Raw genomic sequence first — 22,470 nt, forward strand, 5'->3', positions numbered from 1 at the left:
CACCTCTCTCTGTAACAATATGACTCATAGATGTGTAAGAGTATCACTTAGATGGATTAAATCTTTTTTTTTTTAGACCCAGTCTGGCACATACTGATAAGTACTTTGCCACAGAACTATGTCCCCGGGTCCCTAAACATTGATTTTATATTCTCCCCAAACCAGTTCATTCCTCTCGCCCCTTTGTTTGAGCTATTCTCCAGAAATGGGAAAGAAACTTACAAGGCTCAGGAAGTAAACAAGATTTACAAGTATCAGAAAGCTGCTAAGCTTGCAAGGTTTACACGACCCCTCCAAAGATTACATAAGGAAGGGGGATTGTTGAGTTGCCTGTAAAATGTAAAAGAGACTCTGGGGGTGCAGTTTTCAGGGGATTTCATACTAGGATCATATTTTGGTGATGCAGCTGCGTTTGTGTCACCCGCATTCCTGTAAAGAACCCCAATAAGTCCACTGATTCTCAAAGAGGGACTTGGGTAAAATTGTTTCTTTGGTCTGTCCTCAGTCCCCTAATTGAGGTAAATAGACATTTTCTCATGTCTTCCCAAGGAAGTAAGAAAGCTCAATATTTCCCAGTCCTCCTGAGATTTATAGCTTTCAGCATGAGTCTTTTATAGAATGTATACATGCTCATGCATATTTACTTAAAGTATTTTGGAGCTATATATAGAAGGGTCACGTTGCAGAGACTACTCATGAAATACAATTAGAAATTTTCATAGAGAACCAAAAAAAAAAAAAAATCCCCCTCCATTCCTATGCCTTCCCTCCAAAGGTTAAACTTTTAAATTATTTTCTTAGAAATTCCTTTGCCTGAATAGCCTTGCTTGGGTCTGCTAGATGGTCTTGAGTTCTATCTTATGAATTAGTGCCTTTCTAAAATTTTGATTTTCTGTATACCGAACACCATTTTCCAGGTGGCTTTAGAAAAAGATTTCAATTTATTGCTTTCCAGGCACTTCCTGCGTCCATCTCATTGTGCTTGGAGCTGCGGAGGAAGTGTAAGGTGCGTTTTCTACCTTGAAAATGCCACGGCCACACAGACATGAAATGGCATGCAGCTGATAAGCTCACACAGGACTGATTGGACCAGCAGAAGGGAGAGCTTGGAAGTGAGCATGAGGAAGAGGCTGATCACTTGGCTCCTAGTCTAGAGGGTATACGTGTAGCCCTGACTCCCCACATGCAATAAAACTGCATCTGTAGAAATTACAGACTAATTATGACCTCAGTCATAAGAACACAGATGGAGGCAGCATAGTCCTCACCTCGTACATGAGGACATTGATGTTCTAAAGGAGTTTTGGTTATCTGCACTCAAATGCAATAGTTCTCAAACTGAATTCTGGATCTCTTTCCACTTCATGACAGCTTCTGTGTGATCTTGGACCAATCACTAGTGCCTGGCATGCCCAGTGTCTAGACTTATCTCTGTCTCAGTAATATGATTTATGAAATGAGGGTTTAGCTCACATCAACATTTTCTAAAGAGAGCAGCAGGGAATAACAGTTGCATAGAAAGACTATTAACCAGAGATAAACCTGCCTCAGAAATACAAATTCTCATAGTTTAATTAATTTATTAATTATGGATAAATTATTAATTTATTTCCTACTTATGATTCTATTGGTCACACAATTTAATTCTCGTATTTACATTATAATGTATACATTTGTTATAGAAATGATGAATATTTTAACCTCATGTTCTTAAAAAAAAATCTTCCAGAAACTTTAGTTTGTTAATGAACGTTGTTAATAACGAAGGGATTTAGCCAGGGATGGAGAGATAGAAAGAACTAGATCCCTAGTATCTCTGAGACACTTACCTCGTCCTGGTTCTAGGCTTCCTCTTATGTGAACCTGAGATTTTCTTGTTCAGGGATAGTTGAAATATTATGTCTCATAGTTGAAAACATCCTACTTGATTCACAAAATCAAGACATTATCCTGTCATGAGCAACTGACAGGTTGGGATAATACTAACGAGATAAAGTTAAGGTATTCATAGAAGATTTTCGTCTACCAGGCCTACTATGGCAAAATACTGCAAGCTAGGTATTTATGAGTAGTTGTGAGGTCAAAGCTCTGAAGCCAGGAATGTAGGAGGGTGACCCGAGGCTGGAAGGCTAAAGATGGCAGAGCCACAGGCAGATAAGGCACACTTCATCTGCCAGCACACAGGACACTAAGCAGGCCGATGCCGACAGGGACCTAGGTATGCACCTACACAGCCAGGCTGCACACAGGTGGGCATAAACATGCGTATAGCCTGGCACAGAGGCCACATGGAGCTGGCACACGGGCCTACAGGCAAACACATAGGTAGGCTGGCAAAGGGTTGTGCCTCTGACCTCAAAACTGGCTTTCTGCATCTATTGCGGATTGTATCACCATTTGCTTTTGGGTTCTTTGACATCCAGTGTCAGCTGTTTTGTGCTGGTTTATGCTGTTCCTTCCCCCAGATAGTCAATGTTAGCCATGTTTGAACTGGTTCATACCACGTGTCCATATCTGTACCGTGTTGTCTAGACACAAATGGGCCCATATGACCTCGAGTTTCCTTTCAGGAATTTATAAGCAGAAGTTAAGTCCTCGCAATTACAGATGGGGGAAGTCTAAGCCCAAGGACCTAGGTATCCTGTGTCTTATGGGGGCTTGTTTTCTGCTGTGTAGATAATGACTTCTGCTTAGTCCCCACATGATAGAAGGGATGAGAAACCTCTCATGGGCCCCTTTTATAACGATACTAGTCTTATCCCATGGTGCAGGGTCCATCGTCATGACCCAATCACCTCTAAAAGCTTCTGCCTTCTAATACTGTCTTTAGGGGGTTACAATAACAAAACTTTCGGATTTGGGAGGAAACAATACTTTGAGGGCAGAGAGAGGTATATCATGCATTTCTGAAGAAAAGTCTAATGGATGAGAAGGATCCAGACGGCCATTTCTAGGGAAGTGACAACAGTCTACCTACAATGTATGTGGAACTAGGATTAGGGACCATAATGGACAACTGAGAGGCAAGGCGTATACAGATGAACCGACAGAAAGTGGCCCCTGAAGGCAAGGCACCCGTGCTGGTCTACTGATAACCTGGGGTCACGTGGGAAGAGAGTGTGAGCAAGGAATTCTCTGGATCAGATCGACCTGTGGCCTTCTGGGGGGATTGCCTCCACTGTAGGTGGATGAGGGAAGACTCAGTTCATTGTGGGCAGCATCATTCCCTAGGCTGGGAAACCTCTGTGAGAGCCTCTAGATTGATTGAGTCTGCTCTTTCTGCTTCCCCTGCAGATACCATGTGGCCAGCTGATCCGTGCTCCCCGCAGCTGTACCTTCCCTGCTGTGATGGATTGGGCCCTCAGACTGTGAGCCAAGATAAACCCTTCTCTCTGTAAGTGGCTTTTCCCAGATATTTTGCCCCAGCAATGAGAGAAATCACTCATATTGTAAAGAATCTCACCGACAGCGCCATGAATAAGCTCAGCCTTGCAGAGAGCTCACTCAGCTGAGATGGGTCCTGAATTTCCTTGCAGCCCGTATAAAGATGGTCTGTCAGAAATAAGCTCCCCAATTTTAGCTGGGATGACAGAGTCTGGCACGCCCACAGTCAGGGGGACGGCAGGCATCTACACATCTGTGGTGAGAAGAGCCTTTGTTCGTTTCTTCTCAAATAACATTGCCTTGCTGACTCATGTCCGCCTGGTGCCCTGCTGTGACCCCTGGATATTCAGCACACTAATCACACTCCACATTATTGTTAATAATCAGAGCCTATGAAATTATGCCGCATCCTGGCTTGTTATCAAATCCTAGAAGTATGCAAATAGATTAATCAACCTGCTCCCACACTTAGAACCTTGAATGGAACTTTAAGTGTGGTGGAAATATTTGCCCTGGCTCTCCGTTGTCTCCTCCAATCAAGCCCGAGGTGTGTTTTCCTCCTAACTTTTAATTGCATGACCTCTGAGAACCTAATTTCCAGAAAACCCATTTATTATTTTAATGCTCATTTGGCATTATTATTTTCCCAAAGCAATCTTTTTGTCTCTGAATCTCTGAGGAGAGTTGAGAAGCCAAGAAAAGCTTCATTTTCTCTTCCTGGCCTTCAAAGGAAGGCAGAAATGAAACATTAAAAAAATCTGAGCATCTACTTGAGGCTGGGTGGGAGGGAACTAGCGAGAAAGCAAGGGAAAGGGAGAAAGAGATTGGAAGGCACTTGCCTTGGTCCCAGATGGGAGGCAATCCGGCAAATTGCCTTTAAACAGCAGTGCCCCTGCAAATAGGGCACTCTGGCTGTTTTGTGTCACTTGAAAGCATCTTGTTGATATTTTTATGGATTTTATGATACATCCTAAAGCATGTGGCAGGAGCAGCCACTTGGAGCTCTGGCAGTAATGAAGACTGTTATTCTCACAGTCTGAGGAGTCTTTACTTCAAAGGGAGGCGTTGATCTGATCTTTCATCTTCTCAGCTGTTGCTTCCCTGCTTCCCTCAAATCCTGTTTGAACTAAAAACCCCACATTTCCTGGCTGGAGTGAGCGAGCAATTCCCTTGGTACTTCTAATCTCACTTGGAAGCTACTAAACGGTGATTGAATGGTGCCATTAACAAAAGGAGGTAAATACATTCGAATGCACAGTCGCTGCTCAAATAATAATAAAAGAAACTAGCTTGTTTGTCAAGACTCTGGCTTGTTTACTGAAACGGGATAAAATTTAATGATGAAAGGGTGGATGGGGGATGGATGGGTGGATGGATGGATGAGGGGGTGGATGGGTGGATGAGTGGATGAGTGGATACATGAATAGAGAGGTGGGTATATAGGCAGATGAATGAATGAATAAGTGGGTAGATGGATGGATGATGGATGGATGGGTGGGTGGATGGATGATGGATGGGTGGGTGGATGGATGGATGGATGGGTGGATGGATGGATGGATGGGTGGGTGGGTGGATGAGTGGATGAGTGGATACATGAATAGAGAGGTGGGTATATAGGCAGATGAATGAATGAATAAGTGGGTGGATGGATGGATGATGGTTGGATGGGTGGGTGGATGGATGATGGATGGGTGGGTGGATGGATGGATGGATGGGTGGATGGATGGGTGGATAGATAGGTGGGTATATAGGCAGATGAATGAATGAATGAGTGGGTGGATAAATGAGTGGATGGATGGATGGGTGGGTGGATGGATGGATGAGTGGATGAGTGGATACATGAATAGAGAGGTGGGTATATAGGCAGATGAATGAATGAATAAGTGGGTGGATGGATGGATGATGGATGGATGGGTGGGTGGATGGATGATGGATGGGTGGGTGGATGGATGGATGGATGATGGATGGATGGATGGATGGATGGGTGGATGGGTGGATGGGACTGAATGGTGAGTAGACAGATGAGAGGAAGGATATTGTAAGCAGGTAGTTTGGGTGTGTGCACTGAAAAACTTTCACCCCCTCTGGATAGGACAGTAGGAAGACAGAAAAGAATATGCTACACCAAGGAATGGTGATCTGGATTTTCTATGGAATTAGTACCTAATGTTTTCGGTCAGCTTTATTAGGGGGAGACTTCCCATTACTTTAGTCAGGTGAATTTTCTTACTGGTTCCTGAATGTTACCAGCTCTTCCTTTACTGAAAGTCTATACTATGCACCTGTTTAGACATCCAAGTTAAGGAATTCCCATTCAACATGGTTGAAAATGTACGTTCTTTGTCATGCTGGTCACTTTGTCAGTGGTTAGTATGGGCAAGTGCCTACTTGTTCAGATACAGAACAACTCCATCAGCTCAAGAGTTCGTGGCTACGGCTGTTTCACAGAGCTGTAAAGCCTTCTAATCTTCACTAATTATGTTTAAATGGACTCATAATCGTCTTTCGTTTGAGACACAGTCTCACCATTGATTCCTGCATGGCCCGATGTTTATTTATTTATTAGTTTCCATCCTGCAATAAACATCTCTGAAACTACAGCTAAGACTCAAAGTCAGGATGTTAAATAGGACCCACATGCAGTCAGTCAGTCCTGTGTCCCTTCCCAAGTGATTGAGTACCACTTGATATGGTATCTTCCATTGTGATTATGTACTGGCTTTCCTTTTCTGCCATCTTCATAAAAATCCAGGTGTGGTGTTCGTCTCTTCACATGTGTACAGTTTTTGTTGGTTCAGAGTTATAAAATGATACCACACAAAAGGTAGTTTTGGAAGCCTTTTTGAAACTTATAATATTGCTTATAGTAATTTATATCTCTGGCATACACTATTTTCTTTATTGTGGGCATGAACCACCATTTATTCAATACCCTTCTGTTGAGAGAGTTTGTAATTAGCTTTTTTAATTATTATAAACATTATATATGTTTTATGTTGTAGATGTGCACGTCTGTCTCTTGGGTGTGCTGGGGAGTAAAGTCATAAGACACATGAATGTTTAGCTTCAGTGACAGTTTTCCCACCATGCATGTGTCAACTAACTTTTGGCCTTTTAAGCTAATTACATGGGTGTTGAATGGTCTCTCCTTGTGGCCTTGATTGGCATCCCCTATATCACTGATGATGAACTTGACCAAGAATCAGCGACATTCTATTCAGGAATTCCTACGCTAACATTTTACTCGCGTTTAAGTCAGACCTGCTTTGTTCGCTGGCTTACGGGATTCCTCAGATGACCTCACTGCTATTAAACAAACCTTAGCTCTCTCTATTGACCAAGCATTCCACAGATTTCTTCCTAATCCGTTTCTAGTTGTTCTAGTCTATTCTGCGATCGATTCCTCTATTCCTGTGATAACGCGACACGGCATTCATGACCAGAGTTTGGGAAGAAGTCCCGGTGGCTAAATAAGGCACGCGCATGCGCTCACTGCAGAGGGTCCTCATGCAGAAAGACCCGCGTTGTCTCCATCTACTTTTCTTAAACATACATTTCATCATCTTATCAAATTTCCCACACTCTTACAATCCAATCTTGCCATGTTAATTGGGGTTGCTTTGGATCCACACTTCAGCTTGGAACAGTAATTTCTGTATGACCCTCTCGGGGTAGGAAAACCTTCTTTGTTTACTTTGTGGCACCTCTCATTTTGCAGTTATTTAGCCTTGGTCCTTGATTACCTACACTCTCCGAGGCTATCGTAAAAACTACATTCTCTTTACCTATACTTTCTAGTTTGCTCTCGCTGTCAAGAAATACAAGTAACCCTTGAATGTGGATGAATATATGCAAACACAGGAAAAATGTACACAACTGTCTGTATCAGTGGTTCCCAGCCTGCGAGTCATGACCCCTTTGTGTGTGTGTGTGGACATCAGATGACCCTCTCACAGGGGTCACCTAAGATGATCAGAAAATACATATATTTACGCTATGATTCATAACAGTAGCAAAGTTACAGTTATGAAAATAATTTTATGCTTGGAGGTCACCATAACATGAGGAACTGTATTAAAGATCATAGCGTTAGAAAGGTGGAGAACCACTTGTCTAGATACTAGCCAGGTTTGGCCAGTTCTGTCATTTAAAAAGTGCTAAGGTTATTTAGTACTTTTAAATGTGATCTGTAAATAATGATGTTTTTGCTCCTTTTTCAGCCCTTGTGATTCCTTCTCTAAGCCTCAGTACACCGGCTAAGCTAGCTTAGTCAATAGTACAGATAAGTGAGATATTGATCTTAAAGAAAATAATTCTAGTGCTTCCTAATTTAGGGTGATGTTTGTTCTGGAGCTTTAAAAAATAGTAAGTCACTTATCTGCTCACAAGGAGTTCTGTTTAGCTTCCCGAGAGTCTGGGATATGTTAGTATTGGCTCTCTTTGGGTACATTTTTAATATCTACCATCAGACGATATAATTTTAAAACTTCCTTCTGTAGTGATTTATTTAAGGTTGTTTATTTACTTGTGCGCATGTGTATACGTGTGTGTGCACTTGTGTAGAGAGCGGAGAACAATTGTGAGAGCCCTTTCTCTCTTTCCGCCATGCGCGGTTCAGGGACTGAACTCAGTTGTCAGGCTGGGCTGCCAGAACTTTTACCTGCTCAGCCATATTGCTAGCCCTGGTTTCTAAAGTTATTAAAGCCGCTTGCGTTTCTGTGTTAAATCCTGATTGGTTCCACTCTAAGTGTCTACGTGTACCGTAGAGTTGAGTTTTTGAATCTACCACTTGCAAGGTCTGTCTTTTTAATCCATAACTATAATAGCTCTTTCTCCAAACACATTAAACCGAGTATAGAGCCAGAGGTGGTGGCGCATGCCTTTAATCCCAGTACTTGTGAGGCAGAGACAGGGGAATCTCTGTGAGTTCAAGGCCAGAGTGAGTTTCAGGACAGCCAGGGCTACACAGAGAAACCCTGTCTCAAAAATCCAAAAAAACCAAAAACATAAACAAACAATCAAACAAAAGGTATGAAACTAGAATTATGCTGTTCTTGAAGAATGAAAACAGGAAACATTTCTCTGCATTATCCTCTCAGGATTAGGATGGCCTGCCATTGGTAGGGGCAGTTCTGAACTTCTCCCAGCAGTTCAAGAAATTGTCTCAGGACTTGTAGGGTGTCTGCAAATATGGCTGCTTCCTGGTTCCAAACAGAGAAAGTTATGCTATTCTGTCTGTTTCTCACCACATACCACTCCACAAGTTTCCAACACCTGACCGTCGTCTTGGTACAGAATATGGAAGCCTAGACCAGTAGTACTGAATATGGATCATTCACTAGCAGAGAGTAACCCCATTATTAACTTTGCAAAGAGCTGGCAAGACATACCTGTTGACACTCACACTCACTCCTGCATTCCGTTCTTCCGCTGGAAGGAGTTTATAGCAACTTGGATTGTCAATCAAGAGTCTTTACCACGTCGCACATTGAGAAGACACCTACTTTTCTAAAGCTGTGGTATTAATATTCTGCTGCTGCTATCCATAGATGCTGCTGGAATTTCCCTCTCAGTAGGAGAGCACTTCTAAAAAGTTTTGTTTTATTTAATTTTATTTTAGATTTTGTGTGTATATGAGTATTTGCCTGCATATATGTCTGTGTACCATATGCATGCCTGGTGCCCATGGAGGTCAGGAGAAGAAGACGTCTGATCCTCTGAGATTGGAGTTATAGATGTTTGTAAACCGCCATCTTGGATATATGTCTGTGTACCGTATGCATGCCTGGTGCCCATGGAGGTCAGGAAAAGAAGATGTCCGATCCCCTGAGATTGGAGTTATAGATGGTTATAAACCATCATCTTGGAACTGGCATCGAAATCCAATTCCTCTGCTCCTAACTGCTGAGCCATCTCTCTGGCCCGGCATAGATAGTTTTGATGAAAAATATCAATAGTTAAAAATCTTCCACTTAATCCTTAAAATCCTAATGGTCTACCTCAGACATAAAACACGTTGTTTGTGATTTTGGTGTGCATATTTGAAAATGAACCTGCTGTTGTATTGTGAGGTAACTACTTCAGAGAACATTCGGATTCTTACAGCCGATAGGAAGTTTCTATTTGGCGGCCAACAGGCTGCATAGGGAGCTAGCCTAAGCCATGTGGCTCTGAGCCTCATTGTTCTTTGCCTTTTGTGTGCAAAAATGACATCCTTATTGACACGCTTCAGTTAGCAAGAACAGTTAGTGAGAAGCGAAGCTACAGAAGCCACAAGGAAGTGTTAATACATTTAGGGACTGTCCCAGATCCTGGAGCTACAGACTTTGTCTCTGATGGATTAGGTCTTTGTTCCTGATTGGATCCTAAGAGCAGAGTGGTATTTCTGATACGGTATCCATTGTGGTAAGATCTTGGGGTCTGCCAGGGTCTGGGGACCTGTTACATTCCTCACTGGTTATGCAGTTATGAAGCAAACCAGGGACTCATCCTGGAGCAGGGATTGAATCGTGTCCTTAGCACCAGACTTTAGTCTCTGTTTTACATAGATAAATAGACAGGTGAACAAACAGGATCCTACAGCAAGAGTTAAGAACAAAAGGATTAATAGCCCAGCCATGGCCATAAGTGGAATAGTTAACTAGAGGGGCCAGAATTGAAATCAGTTGCTAGATTCTTGACATCTTTTTTTTTTCTTTCCTGTAGGTTATTTTTGACCATGGCTAAACTTTCTCAGATTACCCCTGACTGGTGGACATAGAAGCAACAAGTTTTTCCTGGTGCCATAAAGAGACCTCCTTGTCTTCATAAAGAGAAGTCCAGTCCTCTGTGGTTCTGAAGAACAACCTCGGCTAAGGAATTTAACTGGGCTTCCAGATGGGAAGCAGAATTTTCTACAAGGCCCAGCTCTGTGTCTCCTTGAGCACCGAGTTCCTTAAGGTTATTATGATTCATAGCTAGTGCTGAGATTCTGACTGTAGTGGAGCCTGAGACACCTACCCCTATAAGAATAGGGGCGGCTCATCACTCAGAGAAGCCCTGCCCCCTTCTCTGTTAAAGATGAACCCCTGGGGTATGACATACATAAGGTCTGGAAGGAGTGGGGTCTCCTCCAGTGCAAACGCAGAAGAAGCACACTTGGTTAAGCCATTAGTACAAGCTTGCCAGGTAGTCCCAGGGTCTGGGAAATACATTTGGCCACCATTTCTGGGGTTAATCTGCTAAGTATGGCTACAGGAATCTGCATAGAGAGAACTATCCAAGGGCTATCTTGGTGACAAATACTCTTCCCTTGGAGGTCCCCCAGGGTGAGCTTAGATTGGTTCCATTTACAGCTGTTAGGGATGGAAGTGGAGTTTACTGTTTGATGAGTTCCAATCCCAACGAAATATGGGGGCTTGGGATCCAGGCACAGCTAGCCGTCCTGACCTATGTCTGATTGAGAACGGCTAAGAAATGTATAGTTTGAAGAGAAAAGGTGCTCCAGCAAAAACTACTGTTGCAGCCAAAGCCTGTGCTGAAAGAGATAAGGAGGCTAAGGGAGGCCTTCCCTGCTCTGTATTGGAAAAAAGGGAAGAAAAGAAGGACTTTTCTGTTCCTAAAAAACAATAAGCAAAATCTACCACTAATGTGGTTCAAGAAAGCCAGGCTCCATCCTATGGTGGAAGTCAAACTTGGTGGTCTCATCTTTGTGGTGCTGGCTTTACGGTCATGAAGGATGGAAGAGTAAAAGGGTCATGGAATCCTCTTCCAAGGTTTTAGAGAGTCACTGAGACCATGCAATGTGTGGAAGAAAAAAAAACCCTGAGAAGAAAACCCTTAAAGGGCAAGAGGCCCTGAGAGACCATTGCATGGAGCAGCTATGGAACTGCAGCCTGGGTTTGTCTAGTATTTCCTTAATATGCCCCATTAATCCATTTTGTGATAATAATGAATATTCTGTGCCAGTATATGCTAGAAATATGTGACTTACATTTTGATTTTGCAGAGGATTACAGTTCCTAGAGTGCCTTGAGTCTCAGAAGAGACTTTGGATAGTGTTGTGACTGAAAGCCTATGGGGACTTTTGAAGTTGGATAAAACGCATTTTTTTTTTTTCGAGACAGGGTTTCTCTGTGGCTTTGGAGCCTGTCCTGGAACTAGCTCTGTAGACCAGGCTGGTCTCGAACTCACAGAGATCCGCCTGCCTCTGATAAAACACATTTTTGTGTTATGATATGGTGATAACTATGGGGAGCTAAGTGGGAAGTGGCAGCTTGAATAAGACATCCTTGATATTCCTGGGTATCTGAATATGAATACTTGGTCCCCAGTTGGTGGTGCTGCTTGGGAAGGCTGATGGAGGAAGTGCGACCTTTGGGGTCAAGCTTTGTGATTTCAAAAGCCATATACACTTTCCAGCTCACTTTCTTGCTTTCCTGCTTTTGGTTCAAGATGGGAACTCTTGACTTGCTGTTTCTAGGCCTGCCCACTGCCATGCTCACCCACCATGATGGTGATGGACTCTTAGCCCTTGTAAGCTCAAATAAACCCTTCCTTCTACAAGTTGTCTTGAGCATAGTGGTTTATCCCAGCAATAGAAAACAACTAATACACAGGTTCTCAGGTATCCCAGGCTGGCTTAGAACTTGCTATGTAGTTAAGAATGACCTTGACTCCTCTCTCTTCTCCCTCAGACGGCCAACAGTTAGGATTATAAGCATGTGCACGATGTCAGGCTAAGGTTGGAGTTTTTATGTTTTTGAAGTGGTTCTCTAAAAAGACAATATAAATACACATTTCCCACTTTCAGTTTGTGAATCCTTCCCATGTCTCAGTATTCCCAGGGACTTCATTGAAAAGCAAGAAATAAAACTGTTTCACTATGAATAGACAAAAGAATATGCAGTAAAGAATCGATCTGAAAACTGCGACTTCCCATGTAATGTATTTCTCAACTGAATCCTGACCTAGATCTTTCATGTTTCCTTCCTTTAAAGTTGTTCACATGTGCTCTTTATACTTCTTCTTCAGCCTATTCCTAAGTGTCTTATACTGTTGTGCTATTCTACATGAATTATATTTTTAATAAAAATGTTTTGTTTCTCTGCTAGTTAAAAAAGAAATATGCACATCTTAGAGAAATTCCAAAAGTAATAATAAATTAAAGAAAGATAAAGACCCCTTAATCCAGTGAGAGGCCATTTGTGGAGGTCCATGAGATTCTTTCTAGAACATTCTAGAAATGCCCTCTGTCATCAGGGCAGCAGCTCACGTGTTTAAGTGTTTGACCCACAGCCAATGGCTCCCTTTCGGGGTGTTTTGTCACTGTGGTAAGAATAGATAACACATTTCCCCTGGGCACGTGGACAAACACTTTTATTCCCAACAGAGTGGTTTTATGTTTTATAGAAGAAAAAGTAGTTCTATTGGTTTCATTTGCACTGTCTAACCAATTTTTTCCTATGGCTAAAGAAATGTCCAATAACAATATTATTCTTAAGAGACTAAGGACTGCGCTGGAGAGATGGCTCATCTGTTAAGAGCACTGACTGTTCTTCCAGAAGACCCGGGTTCAATGTCCAGCACCCACATGGCAGCTCACAACTGTTTGTAACTCCAAGATCTGAGACTCTCATACAGACATACTTGCAGGCAAAACACCAAGGCACAGACAATAAAAAGTAATAATTAAAAAAGGGGAATAAAAATTAGTGGGGTGGGAATCTATCTCAGGGTTGGAGATGTCTGTCTGGTATGCCCAAGGCCCTGAGTTTAGTCACCAACACCACAAAAAAAAAATAATAATAATAATAAGGAAGGAAAGAAAGAAAAAGACTGTCTTACACTTTGCAGTTACTCATGTTTTACTATTATAAACAATATTTCAGTTAATAATTTTCTAATGAAAATCTTAGTACACACATAAGTTTCTTACAAACATTTCTAGAAATTGATTATTTTAGTTATTGGGTATATTAAACATTGTGGCGCTAAGTTTCCACTTGCACTAGACAAACTGGCGTTCTGTGCTATAGGAAGTGGAACACACTCATATCCTGTGTTGTGTCCGCTATTGGCCTTGCCCTTAAGGAAGGAAACACCAGCCCTCAGGACAAGAAAGCCCTCTCTGTGATAATCAGAAAGTATCAGCTATAATATTTGCAATTATTTTACATCTCTTTTTTGTGAGCCACTCTTTCATGTCCTTTGCCTATCTTAAGACTGGATTCTTTTTCTGTGTCATTCACGGAAGTTTCCTGTGTTTTAAGTTTACTAATCCTGTGTTGATGGTATATATTGGAAACAAATGTCTAATTGCTTGTAAGTTGTGTTATTTTGTCATTCAGAAAATTCATACTTTTAAAGCTCCGATCTACAGCTTCCCTTTATGTGTTTTATACTAAAGAGCATTCTTAAGGAATCTTCCCAAGCATGGTAGTGGATTAACACATATTTGAACGTTTTTGTTTTTCGAATTAAAATATTTATTTTTGTTAAATCCAAATTTGTTTCATAACCACCTCCATGCCACTTACTGAATTATATAGGTTTCCTTGCTGATTTGAACTCTTGATTGAACCAGACAAATGAGCACACTGAGTTTATCTCACTCAGCTATCTCTGAAAGACTAATTCAAGTGATGGTAAGTACATTAAAAACAGTGTAGGAAAGAAAATAAGCAGAAAATTGTTGCTCAGAGGAAGCTTAGGCAAGGTGAAAAAAAAAAAACAGAAGAAAATATAAAAACTTAATTAAAGCCTTGTTCTTCAAAAGAAAAGGTAAGCCGGGCGGTGATGGCACATGCCTTTAATCCCAGCACTCGGGAGGCAGAGGCAGGCGGATCTCTGAATTCGAGGCCAGCCTGGTCTACAAGAGCTAGTTCCAGGACAGGAACCAAAAGCTACGGAGAAACCCAGTCTCGAAAATAAAAAAAAAAAGAAAAAGAAAAGGTAAGACAGTTCACCAGAAAAGTGGGAATATATTAAATATGCGTGTATCTACAGATTACAACACAATTAGAAATTAAAATAAGATAATAAAATTATTAATGTTGGTTAGTTACTACAAATATAACATTAGGACAATCTCTCTGGAAAAAAGTATTATAAAGGCAGAAAATAGTCTCAAGTTTTCCTGGGTAAAGTTATTTAATCTGGGATTTCATACTCATTTATCTGTGAAGGTAGACTGTGTCCGTTTTCAGGGGAGTCGTATCTCTCTGCCATCCTCTCAGGAAGCCCCGTGGGTCCCACTACCAGAACAAGGAATGCAAGGTCCAGGAAGGGACTCAGTGTAGAACTGAAGAGGTCTTGGTATCAGGTGAAGAAGTCTACTGGGAAGAATTTCTAGAAAGATCTATCTAGAGAGAATCAGGAAGTAGCAGGGTGTCAAGATATTTCCAAAAGGTATAAAAAATGGGGGACATGAAGTTGGGAGAAGGTAGATCTGGGAGGGGCTAGCAAAGAAATGTGTGTGTATGATAAAAATATGGTTACACACACATATGATATTATTAGAGAATTAAACAGCATATTTTCATGAAAATATGAGTATATAAGCACATGAGTATAATGGATATGTTTGATTACATCACGTGGACAGTCACAAGTCTAGTAGAGAACAGAGACTTAGTTTGTGAATGATTCATGGAAAGCTAAACAAATAAAATGAGACAGAAATGAGCTCCAAGAAGGAGAGGGGAACATTGTTACAGGAAGTAGAATGTGACTAGTATATGCGATTTTGTGAATTGGGATTATAGTGAAAAGCAGGGATTATTGGCTTGACTGAATAGTGTTTAATCATTATAGGTTGAGGTTAGGAAACCATCCTGCAGAAAGAGATACATTTTTACAGTCCAGAATTTGAAACCCACAGAACTGAAGAGTTGCAAAAAGCTATGCAGATTTTTCACTTTGAAATGCAAGGTTCGTGAGTAAAAGCAACGACCAAATAACTGGGAATAGATGTCTGTGGGACTTGAGGTACTAGTTGAAATTCTATGTTATGTACATAATTAAGACTAAATCAAAAAATAAAGCCTTTTTCACATTCATTTCTTCTAAAATATCTCTTTTTTTAATATTTATTTATTTATTCATTATGGATACAATATTCTGTCTGTGTGTATGCCTGCAGGCCAGAAGAGGGCACCAGACCTCATTACAGATGGTTGTGAACCACCATGTGGTTGCCGGGAATTGAACTCAGGACCCTTGGAAGAACAGGCAATGCTCTCAAACCACTGAGCCATCTCTCCAGCCCCTAAAATATCTCTTAAAAGATGCAAGGAAGTAGTCCTTGTGTGTATGTGTGTGAGTGTATGTGCGGTGCATGCACAGGCAAGTGTGTGTGTGTGTGTTTGTGTGTGTGTGTGTGTGTGCCTATGCCTCTCTTGTGTATATGTGTGTGACTGTATGTATGGTATGTTCACACGGAAGTGTGCAGGTGTGTGTGCCTACGCCTTCCTTGTATATATGTGTCTGAGTATATGTGTGGTATATGCACACACAAGTGTGCATGTGTGTACCTATGCCTCCCATGCAGCAGCCAGAAGGAGACTCCCAGGATTTCTCACAGAACCTGGAAATGGACTAGTGGCTATTAAGTCCCAGTGATTCTCCTATCTTTGTCCCATGTAGTGTTGAATTTACAGGCATGTGTGACTATGCTTATTTATTTCCCTGTGTGGGTGCTGGGGATTTGAACTCAGGCCCTCATGCTTGCTCAACAAGCTTTCTTCCTTTACCTGCTAAGCCATCTCTCTAGCCACAGAATTTTTAAAAGATATTCTTTAGTTTGTTGACAATTTCATAAATAAGTACACCATATTTATCATTTCTTCCCATCCCCTGACCCCTCACCTCTTCTACTCCCTCTCAGATCCATTACCTCTTCTTCTCTAATTATTATTTTTGCATAACTATATGTATTTATAGGGATGGATATAGACATCTGGACTGAGACCATGGAGTGTTATTTCTGTGTACCTGTTTTTAGGGCTGACCACTCAGCACTGGATAACCCATCAGTGGTCTTGTCCCTGGGCAAAACTTAACTCCCCAGCTTTCAGACACCACTGACTGCAGGTCTTCTTCTAGGGCTGGGTCCTTATGAAGTTTTCCCATCCCCACTGGCATGCTGTTTGGTATGGTCAGTATGCAGGTCTTGTTTAGGCAACCATATTGTTGACTTTTTATGGGTGAAGCAACCCTGCCGTATATAGAAGATACAGTCTCAAAGTATTCTGGCCCTTTGGTTCTTACATTCTTTTCACCCCTTCTTTGCTGATGTTCTCTGGGCCTTAGATGTAGGAGGTGTAATATAAACATACTAACCGGGAGTGGGAACACCATGGCAGCTTATGCTCTGTATGGGACCAGTTATAGATTTCTGTGGGTCTTTGTATACAGAAAAAGGAAGCATCCTTGAAAAGCGGTGAGAGTTACATTTTTCTATGGGTTAAGAATAAACGTTTAGAAGGCGATTCGAAAATATATTGATTAGGGAAATCAGCCCCAGAATTCTTGAGGTGAACTCAGCTTCAGCTTTACGAGTTAGATGGCTAGGTGGCCATGTTATATAACTGGCCTTCAAGGTCAAAGTAAAACGGGACCTTAATCCCAGGACCGTGGAGAGAAAGAGAGTTAGCGTGTACAAAGTACCTAGTTCACAAAATGGAGCGCATAGCCAGAAACACTTTGATTGCTTTGATTGCACAACCCCTTGTGTTGAGGCTTAGTCACCTGTCCATGTACTATGAAGGCAGGTAGAAGGTGGGACCACTGAGGGTGGGGCCCAATGAGAGGAAGTTAAGTCATTGGGGCCACACACTGGAAGGGGACTGTGGGATTAGCTCCTTCCTTTCTCTCTTTACTTCCTGATGGCCGTGAGATGATCAGTTTCTCCAGCCACAAACTTCGGCCACCATACTCTCCCTCACTCTTTGCCCAAAACAACAGGGCCAACCCACCGTGGACTGAAACCTCCAACATTGTGAGCCAAAACAAGATTTCCCTCCCTGCTCTTTCTTGTCTGTGTTTCTCATCTGTGGCGGCTTGGCCCATCTTCGTTCAGCTCAGTTGTAAACAGCTCCACCCTGCAGCACTTTCTTCTTTTCCTCCTTCAAAGACCAGTGGTGTAATAACTGCTAAGGCTTCCCAGCTTTGAAAGTAAAGGAAGACGAAGATAAAGAAAGACAAAGGCAAGGAGGAGAGAATCTAAGATAGTGATTTCAGGTTCTTTCTAGGGACATCTTGTTCCTTGTGCTAAGACCAAGGCTCCCGACTGGCAGGGGCCTGGGGGCAGCAGAGGAGTTTCCACGGGGTGCTGGTCCCACGCAGAGAGGCTCCCCCCCTGGGTTCAGGTGCCAGAGAAGAGCCCCAGATGGCTCAAGCCATTACTCACTAGCCTAAGGCTGCGCAGCCTGGCCCCCATTGTTCAGGGAGATAAAGTGCTGAGATCAAGCCTGTGACAAAGGGATTCTCTCTGAGCACTAATTAGCTTCGGAGTAATTTCTAATCCAACTCCAGTTTCAGCCATATGTACGTACAGATGTACTTTACACATTTCCTCTCTTTCCCGTCGTTCGGACATCTTTCCTGCCACCTGCCTCGTGCTTCTACACCCTTTTGCTTCTATTCATCTGTTTTCTCTTGCAAAAATAGTTTAGCATCAGCCAGACACCTCAAGGCTGGAAGCAGCTTTGGGAATTCTCCCTGGTCTCCCACAGTGCTGTGCAGGGGCTGCCAGGGTCCTATTATCCAAGTCAATCCGAAGCCCAGAACCCCTGTCTCTGGAATGACAACACACAGCTATGGGCACCACTGAGGCAGATGTGGCCGTGGTCTGCTGGCTGTTTTTATACTGTATCTCGTTCTTTTTCATTCTCTTTCTGCATTTGTTTTGAAGATATCACTCCAAAGTTACCTCCAGGAATACCTTTCCCATCCGACACCCTTCAGTGCTTCTCAAAGCTGACCTTAGGTCCTCTGTAGAGTCTTTCTTTTGTTCCTGTTCTTTTACTTCAGAGAGCTTTCAGGGGGCAGATTCCTGCAGCTGTGACTGCCCGTCTTTCTCTTCAGCTTGACTGTGCCTAAACCATCACAATTGCACCATGGAAACCTTCACTTCTTCTTCCTTGTCCAATGGTGCTTCCTCTTCCTCTTCCTCTTCCTCCTCCTCCTCGTCCTCGTCCTCGTCCTCCTCCTCCTCCTCCTCTTCTTCTTCTTTCTTCTTTCTCTACCTTCTCCTCCTCTTCCTCATTTCTAAAAGCTTATTTTTCTAATCACATGGCTCCCATACTAACCACAGTCTCCAGTCTCTTCTCAATTGGCACGAATTCCGAAAGGATAAGCCCTGAGGATGGCTCTGGATTCACACCATGACTGGTCCGTACGTGCTAAGCCTGGTATAACTGCTCTCTGTGAGGAGACCTCATTGATGCACTTCCTGTTTACTTAGGTAATATTGTGTCCTTCTGGGGCCTTTGATGGAGTTGAAGACTAGATAGTTATAATTACAGTTTTTGTAAAGTTTTATGGCCTAATAAACCTCTCTTCCTATGAAATAATCCAAATCAGACCAAATCAAACCAAATTAGAAAAAAAGCCCAGGTTTAATGGATGCCAGCACTCCAGGGTGGTGTTCCAGGCCTCCCCCCTCCTGGGAAGAAAGACCTGGAAAACATGGAGAGGGGAAAGGAAGACCATAAGTTCGGTCTCTGGGGGGCAGTTCAAATAGCCTGTGGGAGTGGTCTTGACCCTCTTTGGGGAGGGGTCATTGTTTTGCGAGCTTTCTTGGAGGTGGAGTCTGGACTGGGGAGAGGCCTGGGATGAAATTTTCCACCCAACATTCCAGAATGGACGCCAGGGACTGGGGTGAAGACTGGACCCAAACATTCCAGACTCTTTGGATATAAACGTGTCTACTGCTAGGGTGAAGCTTCCAACAGAACAAATACAAACGAGTTGATTTAAGATGTAAGAGTTAGTTAATAAGAAGCCTGAGCTAATAGGCCAAACAGTGTTGTACTTAATGTAGATTCTGTGTGATTATTCAGGTCTTGGGCAGCCAGGAAACCAAAGCAGAGTCTATCTTTGTACCTCATGGAGCCCCGAAAGGCCTGGCTTTAGAGACCTAAAGGTCTAGGTGCAAACTGTATCTCCAGTTCTTAGTAGGTGCATAGCTTTAAAAATTTTGCTTGACCTGCCTAAATCTAATCTTCTGAGGGTTAAAGATGGAGGGGACAGCCTGACCTGTGGTTCAGTTGTGAGAGCATAGGCCATGTGTCCATCGTGTGCAGGTGACAGGTACTATAGTTTAATGTAAGAAGTCCTCACAGACCGTGTGGACAACATATGGTCCTCTGCGGTTAAGGCTGTCACAGGAGGCAGTCAAACCTGGAGGAGGAATTGATGGGCCTTCGACGGCTCTCCTGGCCTCTGCCTCGGCTTGGTGCAGTGTGCCTCCTTGGCCATGCTCTGTGAGCAGTAGCTGCCTTGCCTTTCCACTCCAGGGACAGAGCCTCTTCACCTCGCCTTCTCGGTCACAAGGCACTGAACCTTCGGGAGCTGTGAGTCTCGAGTGAGTGTTTGCTCCCTCAAGCTGCTTCAGTCAGGAGCTTTGTCAGGTGACAGGAAAGGCATCTGACATTCTAGGTGTGTTCATTTAAATCATCCAAAGATAGAATCCAAATCAGTCCTACTTTCTGAGAATCCTTTTTAAAAGGGAGTTTCTCGGATTTTGTATAAAATGTAAACGACACTAAGGGTCCCTCTGTCATAAGATTCCTTGGAAGGCTTAAACGAGTTAAATGAGAGAGCTATACACGCTCCTTGCAAATGTTCTTTCCCTCGTACCTTCTGGACAGAATCATACCCTGGAGGACGCATCTGACCCTCATCTGTTATGCGTGCGTGTGTACATATGTTTACAGAATGAGCCGGGCACCATGTTGGGTGGAAGGCGTCACACTCCCTCGGCAGAACACTCAGCTTTGATAGCTCAGGAAAGCAAGGTTTCTTCCAGTCACTAAGAATGTACTGTCAAAATACATTTCTGGTTTTCTCTTTGTATAAGGTATGTACCCAAGTTAGGTTTAGGGCGCTATTTAAATAGGGAAGGAAGGAAAGTGTGAAAGAGAGAGTGAGGGGGGAAGAGGGAAGAGAAGAAGTGAAGGAGTGAAGAAGAGAGAGGGGAGGGAGGGAGGAAAGAAGGAAGAAGACAGGGAGAGAGGAGGGAGGGATGAAGGGAGGGAGGGAGGAAGGAAGGGAGGGAAAGAGGGAGGATGGGAAGAAGTCAGGGAGCAAATTAGGAAGAAAGAAAAGAGATTGGGAAAAAAAGGAAGTTAGGAAGAGAGGGAAGAAAGATATTAGGAAATAAATTAGGAAAAGGGGAGACTTGTAAGGAGGAAAAGAAAGAAAAATGGAAGGGAGTGAGGAAGGAATTCAGGAAATAAGGAGGGAATGGGGGAAGGAAGGAAGGAAGGAAGGAAGAATGGGAGGGAGGGACGGAGGGACGGAGGGACGGAGGGGAAAAGATAGCAGCATTATCCAGATAGCACGTTCAAGGAAAGTTATCAGCAGTCCCATGCAATCAATGACACATCTCCCAGCATTGAAAGGTACTAAGTAAAAGGGGCCGGTAAGTTAGAGAACACGCCGTTATTCTCACTAGAACGTTCACCCTTTGCTCCTTCCTAACACACCACCCTAAAGGTACAAATGGGCTTCCCTCCTCTGAGATTCCGGAGGGAGCCTCCGTAGCTGATGAAGGCAGAGCCTGGGCTTTAAAGGCTGAATGTCGCCTCTGACGCCAAGCTTTGCTCTTTACTGTCTGCGTGCCTCGCTTTCCCTGGGTGTTAAACATGACAGTCTTGTTCACCCCTCCTTCACAGAGTATCCAGAAGAGAAGCAAAGGACATAACTGAAGTATGCTAAAGTAATAAACACAGTGCCTCCCACGGGTCTGATGATTAATGCTAGTGCCTCTTTCTTTCCCATAGGAACATCCAGTAGCATGAATGTGACAATCAGGGATGATCCATGCAGGGACATAATGGGTCATTTTAGGAGAATGCACCCATCCCATGGAAATAACCCAGTGTCCATGAGTATTGTTCAGTCTGAGGAAACACCTGTGGTTTTTTTTGTTTTTTGTTTTTTCTGTTTTTGTTTTTTTGTTTTTTGGTTTTTCGAGACAGGGTTTCTCTGTAGCTTTGGAGCCTGTCCTGGAACTTAAGGAAGCCTGGACCACTTGAATGTCTGCTGTCTTTTTACTGTGATTTTTCATGAGTAAACAGTCTCCCCACAGTGCCGATGATTATGAACGAAAATGATCGCAGCCATGTGCCGCGCACCGAGGCCCCGGTATGCGCTCTATGCGCTAGACCCTAGTTCGTGAGCTTCGGGCAAGGGGCTGGAGGTTGAGGAAACACGCAGAGACAGACCGACACACAGACCTTTAAACACTGATACCTTTATTAGCACCATGTAGGCTTAAATACACTGCAGTCAATGGCCAACAGGTGAAAATCCCATCTTCTGATCCTCTAAGCTAGGCACAGCTTCTAGTAACTTTAATTAGAAGGTTCTAGGAGGGAAGAGCAGCTGAAGGCCAGGACTCATTAGTCCCAACAGCCATGTGTTGACTCGGCGTGAAACTGGGGCTTGCCCTTTAAGCAAGGCGGCATCAGGTACATTTGCCAGTCGAGGAAACTGGTGCAGACTCTATGCAGATGCTTCCTCGGGGTTATGAAGATGGGCAGAGTCAAGATCCCAACCCAGATCTTCTATTTTTGCCTGTGAATATTTTGTTTGCTTTTGGATTTGGTTTCCGTGGTGTTTCTGTTTCCCTCATTGTTTTGCGAGAGGGTCTCACTATAGAGCCCAGGCTAGCTTTGAGCCCCTTACCTAGGCTTTCCTAAAACTCCCCATCCTCTGGTTCATAAGTGCTGGACTTCTGGAGCTGGGCCACCCCACTCACTAGTTGAGGTTTTATACCAGAAGCCGACAGAGCAAGGCCGTTGTTACTGACACGCATATTAGTTTTCTCACAACCCAACCAAATCTACAACATACTTTGAAATTCTTATTTCTACATGT

Source organism: Microtus ochrogaster, chromosome 17 (assembly GCF_000317375.1).
Source record: "Microtus ochrogaster isolate Prairie Vole_2 chromosome 17, MicOch1.0, whole genome shotgun sequence".
Lineage (NCBI taxonomy): Eukaryota > Metazoa > Chordata > Mammalia > Rodentia > Cricetidae > Microtus > Microtus ochrogaster.